General features: G+C 34.5%; 2 pseudogenes; one reads left to right on the top strand and one right to left on the bottom strand.

The window, feature by feature from the left end:
- Window positions 1-215: 215 nt before the first annotated feature.
- LOC134261677 (ATP-dependent DNA helicase RecQ-like) lies at window positions 216-2,450 on the top strand (annotated as a pseudogene).
- Window positions 2,451-3,139: 689 nt separating this feature from the next.
- On the bottom strand, window positions 3,140-8,601 carry LOC134261678 (uncharacterized; annotated as a pseudogene).
- Window positions 8,602-9,661: the final 1,060 nt, after the last annotated feature.

Here is a 9,661-nt window from a genome sequence, read left to right as displayed (position 1 = left end):
TCATGCTAGAGATTTTCTCTTTAAAATGGCAATGAGGAGGACCAGGTTCAAATCCTGGGGGCATTTCTACATTAAAATGTAATTGTTATCTTGGCTATGTTTCATCTTTGCCGCATGATATTAAGCATTACTGGTATAGTTTAAAACTTCAGTATTGATCTCAATTTTCACTCGGATTGATGTTCTAACTTATAGATTGATTTATTTATAATAGTTTACTCAAGATGACATTGATGCAGCACTGGTGAAGTTTAATGAAAGGACTGGTCGCAAAATTGTAAAACTTAAGCCAAAACAATACAGTGCTCTTCTGGATGTTTTAAATGGACATGATGTAATTGCAGCATTACCAACGGGCTACGGAAAAAGCCTCATCTATGAATTGATTCCATATGTATTGCCTGACGCTAAGGTTATAGTTGTGGAACCCCTGAATGTGATTATCAATCAACAAATTTCCAAATTAGATGGTATGGCTGTAGTTCTTAAAGACTTGAATATAAGCAAAACCATTGAGGATGGACAATTTTCATATAGCTATGTTTACAGCCACCCTGAGAACATACTGGGAAAACCACTAGTCAATAAATTCTTTCAGTGCAAATATTTTGAAGAAAACAGAGTTGTTATTGTAATTGATGAAGCTCATTGTATTTTGGAGTGGGGAGATGAGTTTCGTCCCGAGTACAGCAAGTTAGTGGAACTCTGGGCTGTACTTCCTCATGCAAATATGCTTTGTCTCTCTGCAACACTTTCTGTAAAAGGTCAGGCTGATATTCAAAGATCTCTATCATTAAAAGATTTTAGAATCCATGGTGAGATACCAGTTAAGTCTAACATTTCACTAAGTGTTTTAAGAAGACCTTCTAATTCTAAGGATGTAAGGATGTCCTACAGACACATTTTAGATGTTTTATTCAATGAACTGAAAAACAAATTGAGTAATACTCCACTAACTATAGTATACTTTAATTCATCACTGAACTATATTGGATTTGCTTATGAGCATGCTTGCAGAGTATTAGGGGACTTGTTGTACAATGGGGAAAAGAGGCCAGAAAATGCCAGAATTGTCATGTACCATGCATCTGTGGAGTATGCGTGGGAGTGAAGAGGTAAGAACTACAAATCAGTGCATCACAAGAAAACTAAGATTAAAATGTTGAATGAGAATATAATTTTTATCATTTCATTTAAACAAAAAAATAATGTATAGTTAACCACAGTTTAATAGCATGGTTAGAGTTGATTCTGTTGAAGGTACATGCATTACTAAAAAACAGAAACAACAGGGCCCAACAGAAAAAAAAGAAAATACATGTAGGTTCCAGAGTTACAACCTCATAGTTATTAAAGTATTTAACTGCTGTCCCTTGAATAAATGTCTTTAAAGTTTTAGGATACTTGGTTTTGTAGTGTCAATAATCAAGAATTAAATGATGTGAGACCCAAATAAATAGATCTGTTTATTACATTCAGCTACGGGAGTTGATATTTCATAAAATTTCCTCTGAAGACAGTCCCTTTAGGATCATATTGGCTTCTCCTGCCCTTGGTATGGGAGCAGATTTTGGCCTTGTAGAAAGAATAGTGCATGCAGGTCCACCTAAAAGCACTGAGGGTACAATGTACCTTTCTAATGAATCTTATCATCTAGTATAAACTCTAGTCATTCCCTTGTATCCAGTACATAAAAATACTGAGGTATTATTATCCATGATTATCATGCTTCTGTGGAATTAACTAAATATGTAGTCAAGCAATAATATCTACCACTTTTGTGAACATTTTAGACTTAAACATGTTAAAGTACACTAAATAGTATGTACAGAGCATAAAACATCTAAAACATCTAAGCATCCCGCTTTAAAAAATGCATTCTGCATACATGCATTTTTATAAACAATACTTGAATGGTATATAAATGCTAACTTTTAATTTGATGGGCATCTTTTATAATGTTTATTAATATTCCAATAGCTTACACTCAGCAAGTGGGACGTGCAGGTAGAATTGGAAAACAAGCAACTGCAATTTTATTCTTTAACAACAGTGATGTAGGCAGGCCTGAGATGAGCAAAGCAATGAAGGCCTTCTAAAAAAATGAATCAACCTGTCGGAGAAAAATGCTGAATGACTACTTTGGATGCTCTGGTGACAACCAAGAGAGTAAAAATAAGCAACCATTGTGCTGTAACATTTGTGATCCTAGCTTATCAGAATGGAATTGTTCTCCACATCTAAAGCAAGAAGTGAAATCTGCCATTCGACAATCATTGTCAGAGTACATTTCACATGATGAGTTACATATGTCTTTTTATGAAATAGAGTCTTTTATTCACAATTATTCTAGATATATGGAGAAAGAGAACGTAATTCAGGATTTTCAAATGAATCTTGAACATGCTGAAAATTTATGTACAATTATAAGATTTATTGTGTCAATGTAATGCCTTTCAACTGCTGTTTGCTTCATGGTACATAATGTATTCCACCAGTGTATTGTCCTGAACATGCTAAAATTAAAAACAGTTCATAGCCCATACATCTGATATTTTTGTGTTCATCTGTGTAAGTGTTCACCTGTTCATTAATTAAAACTCCGTTTTTTCTTTTTAAAAAATCATATGCAATAGTTATGGGGAGAAAGTATGGAAAGAATTCATAGTCATCCACTTTGGCTTTTTTTCAAATGAATCAATAACCTGTACATTTAATGATTGATAAACATGATAAGTTTTCTGAGTGATGCCCATGTGTAAGGGACACAATTATATTAATACATGTATATACTTTATAAGTTAAAATTCTTTACAACAGACACACAGACATAGTACAATTGGAAAAGCTATTTTGAACTTAAGCCTCAAGTAAACTTAAACCTGGTCAACATAACATACAAGTGTTATGAAGTGATTAAAATGGTCGCATGACAGGTTTAGATAATCACTAGGTGACACAAAAGAGTTTAATAGCAATGCATTGATAGTCTTCTTTACCATGTGTTTACATTTCCACTGTCACATGATGACAAAACAATTGAAAATAAGTCTTTTTAACGGAATAGTCAGTAGACTAAATATTAAATTTAAAATAAAACTGGATTGGATATATATTGAATTGTAAATCTGTTACCAGATTAGATGCCAAAGTCATTTTTTTAGAATCTCATACTGATGACTCCTAATCCATTCCTGTAAGTGTCCCAAGTTTATATTTGCAAGTGGACTTGCAAGTGGTTTTGTGTAGCACTCTAGACTACGTCCATCAACAATATCAAAAGGTCTAACTCGTAATAACCTTTGATTTATATTGATCTCATCCTCTTCTGATGAAGGGTGCAATGTCTCTTAGCTCTATAAAGTACATGTATTGTTTAATCATAATTTGCAGATATTTGACGCATTCCAGCTATGGCAGAGGATCGGGACTGCACGGAAGACTCTGTCTTGTTTGCATGAAGCGACTTAAGGTGCTCTTTTGTCTCTTTTACAAAGTGCTCCATGTGAAGATCAGCTGGAATGTTTGTGTCCATTTTGCCTTTCTGGTTCACAAAGAGTCCATAGAAGGTTTCCTTGGCAGTCTTCAGATCGAGCACTGAGGTTTGCAAAAAAAGGAATCTCAGTATTTCCAAAGCATATTTGGACTGGTTGTTGTTCCCTTTCACTACACACATGATGTACTTCATTAGTGGGATAAATATTTCTCGATTTGGAATCTTAATTAGAAGATTTAAACACTGATACAATAATCCAGTTTCTAACACAGTTTTTCCATAGCTGAACACACAATCATCTCTTTTCTCTGGAATACACAGAGGAACAGACACTGAAATATTCAGGATTAACTTTCCTCCATCTGGAAGGATACAGGTAATCTGCTGGTTTAAGTTGCTTTTTGTGTAAGATTAGACGTGGTTTCTTTCCATATGAATTCAACTACGAATTCTCCAAGGGAACCCACAACAAGTTTCTCTTTTTCGTCTTCTGTTGCTGATGAAATATCTATTGTTGCAAATGCCCTGTTTGGTTGTGAGTTCATCTCTTCCATTTCAAAGAAATGCATAACAGCATTAACGACATAGCCAGAAATAAACGAATCTGCAAGTTCTTTACAGTCATTATAGTGGTTTTTTACATCATCACCATTGGTTTTTGTTCGTCCCAATGTAATTTTCTCGGCATTTAAGGCCCCCACAGAGCAGTTCCACTTTTCCGGTAAAGAGTCAATATCGACATTTGCAGATGGAAGAACTCGAATGTGATGGGTGAGAGATGTTCAAATCTATCCCTTGGTGTTATGGATGCCGCATATAATCTCTTGGCACCAGAAAATCTCTCTCGTGTAAGTTGGTCTCCTCCAATATGCACTGAAACATTACTTTCCCTACACACATTTTTTACAATATTCTCATAAAAGTCCAAGATTTCTATGACATCAGCATACTTTTGCTCATTTTTTGGCAAAACTGGTAGGGGGACACTTGTGTGGATTTGGGAAATGTCATAGTCCTTTGGCCTGAGATTTGCTTTCATACACTCTTTCATTAACTTAAAATTCTGGAAATACTTGCAGAATTTGCACAGAATTTCCAGAATGATAAGAATGTAGCAGTTTTTGATGATCTGCCAATCACTAAGCTGTGGTAAAAAAGACAATGGAGTTAACTCTAAAAAGGGAATTTTGGGTCTTGCAGTTGACAGAATGCTGAAGTTGCTGTGCTGAATAATAGCCATGGACGAAAACCAGTGCTCCATATGTGATTTAATGGTTTGCCGTTGACGACTCACATCAACCATGAAGTTAACATTGTCTCCTATGAGAAGGAATGTTCGGCCTTCCTTGACGGCTTGAATAAGTTGAGAGTTAAAATGGCCACTAATCTGTTTCTGAGTTCTCAGCATGACACAGTGAGAGGTGGTAATGCCTAGTGGCTGCAGTCTGTCATACACCTTCAAAAGTTAAGAAGAAGCTCATTCATTATCAATTTTTCATGTGACATCAGGTATACACATTCTTTAACCTTATTCAATATTTTTCAAATGAAAAGAAAAAAATTATCAACAAAGGATTATGAAAGTACATGTAAAGCTTACCTTAATACTGTTGTCTACTTACCAATTACACTCGTATTGTTTTAAAACTCAAAAGTAGTCAAACTGAATACAGTAAAAAAAATGTAAAAAGATCCAGTTTCATCATATAAAGGCACGCTTATTTATATAGTACACAGAATGCACAGTATATGAGCTTCTAAATGGATCTTTAAATGAACAACATGATGAATATCAGCAGGATTTGTTATGTTAGACTCCAAAATCTATTTCAAATGAAAAGAATTCAATTATTTTTGTTCAGATTGCACATTTTTAGACACCTTGAATTTCTGCACTTAATTTAAAATGGCTCCAGTAGAAAATCTACGAAATTAAGAAAAAAAAGAAGAAGAAGCTGTGTCCAATTTTACAATAATATACTGTACTACTACTACTGGTACATAGAATCTTTTACTTATCTCTCATATCAGTACATACCGTAAATCTGGAAATTTTTACGTCGATTTTATTTTGCGAATTCGGGTCAAAATGCTGTTGATTAATTTTTACGTTTCAAAATTTTGCGAATGACCACTGCTTTGTTTTCTATTTTATTTTGGTGATTTATTTTTAATAAAAATATTTTTGCAAATGAAATGAACTCGCAAATTTGATAAAATTTTATCTACAGCAAAAATTTCCAGATTTACGGTATGAACATGATGGACATAACAATACCTGTTTGTGAATAAAAAAAAATTGTGAGATGTATTAATACATATAACTTGATTATTGGCAAAATGGTAGAACTTAAGCAAGGCCATTTTTTTTTATTAGTTGTTTTTCAAGACTTTTTTTGAAAAAATAAGGTCGGTAGGTCGGTAAAAAAAAAAAAAAACAAGAGAGAGATAGAATCGGTTGAAAAGCCATTTATTTTCACAATAACAAGGTGTTTATTTTTTTTTCATTTTCATTGCATTTCTGCATATAGGTAGTTTTCCAGTTTTGACGCAGCTCCTGCATATAGGTCGCACAATTGCAAATTCTTTCACAAGCTCTTGTATGGTAGGATGCTCATTGTCGATATCATCATCACCACAATGAATGCAAATTGGAGAAAACCTCTGAGTGATTCCTATTTTTTAAAAAAGAATTAAAATACTTTGTATAAATTTTCTAATATTTTAATGCGAAAAAGAATAACAGCAAAAAAGATCCTTTTCAACATCATTGTTTCTGCTTAATTAATACAAATACATTATACCTGCATAATAAGGTACTTCGATTGGTGAGGAACATCCCATGCCTTCACGTACAATAATTAGGTCATAATACCTGTGAGTTTCTTGGAAAAGTGTGCTTCCACACACATAAAGGAGAGTAACCTGCACTTGCTCAACTGCCCTTAAATGGATAGCATTTAGCTTTAGTTTAAAAAAAAAAAAAAAAAAAATATTTTTGTTATCACAATAAAAAATTATCACACCTCAACATAAAAAAGTGTTTCATCATAAGCCGACAACAAATATTCAGCTACTCTACTGTCAACAGCTGCTTGGTCACTTGTTTCTGCTGCATTGCAACTACCTGTCAGGTATCTATATACATCTCTCATTAGAGCTGGTTTAATACCGCATTTTGCATACCTTTTAATAAATAGCTTTCTCATTGTTCTAGTGGTATACACTGGGAGATTTACACGGATCTCTGCTACAGCTTCAAGGTCTCCCTCTGAGGAATTTTCATCTGCGATCCAGACAAATTTGAAGTTTCCAAGATTGTTTCCAAAGCTATGAATGTACATTTTCACTTTAAAAGGAAATGAAATATTTTCCATCCACTTTTTCTTCTCATAATGGTCCTCAGGCTCATATTCATTCAAAAACAATGGCGTATAGGGCTCCAATGATCTTCAAATCCCTGGAACTTCTGAATACTCTGAGCAGTTGACGATGTTACCGGTAATGATTTCAAGCCCCAGTTGTCTGTTAAGGAACGAACTGGTTCAGATTTAAGATGATTTTCCTCACTTTTCTCTTTTTGCTTTTGAAGAAAATCAAAGTATCTTCTAATTCCTTCCAGCAGGTTGCTGCACATTTCTTTTAGCTTTCTGTGACCATCCAAATCATTCAAAAAGTAAGGTTTTCCTAGAATTGTCACTAGTGTATTCATCTGGATTTCCAAATCTTCTGTTGTGACCTGAAGGCAAAGCAAAATAAATTTGCAAAGCAAACTAAATTCAAGAAATTCTAAATACTAACAATTAGCCAGTAGAGTACCCAGTACATTGATAATGACTATAAGTGGTTAAATCTACATAGTCAGAGAAAATGAAATGTGGAGAAATAATAAATGAAACCCTAGATCATGTTTTCAATACTGATAGATTTCATATCAATAAAAATTAATACCCTAGGCTTTTTCTTCTTCTGAAGTTTCCAGTCATTAAATCCACAAAAATTGTCGAAGCCAGAAAAAGAAATGCACCGATTCTGAAAGGTCTCTCTATGAGGATCAAGGTACCACAAGACATCACATACTCCTTTTACGATTCGAGCTCCTACTCCATCCACCTGCAATGGAGGGGAAAATGTATTGTATTTTACAGAGTTTTAAATATTTTAATTTTAATTTTTTATACAAAGATAAACAACCTCGCAAACATTCATGATTTATAAAATTCTGGATGTTGAAGTATAAACCTGTGTTGCTGTAAAGCCTATTCCTTTTGACTCAAGATGCTTTAAAAGAAGATTGTACACTTTGTCCTTGTTGGTATTTTCAGTTCTGAAAAATAAGAGACCAAAACATAACCGATATTGAAATATAAAAAACCAATAAAATGATTCATCAAAAATTATTAAGTCACAATATATTACAACCACCACAACAGATTTCACCACACCACCCAGCTGATACCACCACACAATTCTTGAATACTTAAAAAAAAATGAAAATGTGTACATCATGTGTACATGAAACAGTAATTATATATACATGAATAGTAAAATTAAAAGCTTTTGTATGTTAATTTGCAGTTTTTGGTGAACTCTTTCATCTGCAAGGGAGATGGACGTCACTCGCTGGACTCTTGATAGGAGCTGGATCTCCTCTTCATGAGAATTCCATAAATGAGTCCAAGCTCCTTGCCTACATTGGAGAAGTGTTGGGAATTCTGGGAATTTTTGGTTGACGTACACACAGAAAGTAAAACCTGCAGAAATTGCCTCTGGTGATCATACATCTCTGTAATTAGGTCTTCCCACTGAAAAGACTTCAAGGAGTCAAAATGAATTCTGCTTAAACAACTGTGTCCCTTGAGGCACATACACGTTGTATTTTCCCTAATTTCCTCCAAAAACAGCTTCCACATACACTCCTTAAAGGCTTTGATGTCAAACATTGCCCTGCAAATATCTAATACACTATTACTTGAAAAAAGTAAAGTTACTAGTTTCAAAATGTCTTTTCCTGGAATGTCCACTCTGGTGTCTGGCGCCATTGTCCGATTAAAGGCACATTTTAAAAGTCCTTGCTGTGTCATGTCATCTAACAAAGGGTTCATGCTCTTTCAGACATGCATTTTCTCTTGGCTGCATAAGTGGAGTTCTATGAAAACAAGATACAGGAAAAATATGAGCTTAGGCCAAAATAAAATTATAGTTTGTTTGGAATTACCTTTGGTCTCATTGAAATGCCCACTCTTGAAAAAATTTTATTGACCAAAAGTAGGAAGATTTTTTTTTTATTTAATCAATTTTTTTGCCCTTTATATACATATCACATGCACCATACAAAACACTTAAATATAGTGTCAGATCTATGGTGTTCGGATAGGGGCCAGTTCTGAATAAGAAACCGATTAGCGCTGAGCTATAAATAGACTAGACTTTATTTCAAAATTTAAGTGTTTTGTCAAGCCGTCGCGCTAACACACAACATCCTGCCGTTGTGCTAATTACAACTTTGCACAACACGGCGTCGCGCTAACACAACCCTAATTAAAAAATATACGCCCGTCACATGCTAACACAACTTTGCACAAAGGTTGAAGAGAAACAAGAGGTACTGTCGGCTCTGAGCTCAATTTAATGATACTTTTCCATATGATTATTTAACACAAATTCCACGTTTTATTATTAAAATACGTTGGCTAACACACAACGCGCCGTCACGCTTACAGTATCAAAACACGCCGTCCCGCTCACACAATGGATTTACTTTGCACAACATCTTTTTCTCAGGGAGCCCGAATTATGTGCCTGATCCAAAAATAAAATAGTTTTACTTTGCACTGTTTAACAAAGATTCTGTCGACGCATTAAATTCAACTTTGCACAACGCGCCGTTGGCTAACATATCAGACGCGGACGTACATCTAGACGCACGGACGGACATAAAGACGGAAGGATGGACAGACATCCCTTAACTATATATACCCCTTCTTCCTGTTTTTTCAAGCGGGGGTATAATAAATCAGGTTTACAACACTAGCGCAATGAAGAGTGTTTATAAAAGTGTTTGAATTGGTTGTGTTAGCGTGATATCTTCCAGTGTATTGACAAGTTTTTAGCAAAGTTGCATTAGCGCACTTTTGATACGGCGTGGTTGTGTGAAAAATTAGC

Source organism: Saccostrea cucullata, unplaced genomic scaffold, assembly GCF_032062105.1.
Source record: "Saccostrea cucullata isolate Sc308-1 unplaced genomic scaffold, CSIRO_AGI_Scuc_v1 ctg12070, whole genome shotgun sequence".
NCBI classification, from domain to species: Eukaryota; Metazoa; Mollusca; class Bivalvia; order Ostreida; family Ostreidae; genus Saccostrea; species Saccostrea cuccullata.
The sequence above is the reverse complement of the archived record's forward strand: the minus strand, read 5'-3'. Positions and strand labels throughout refer to the sequence as shown.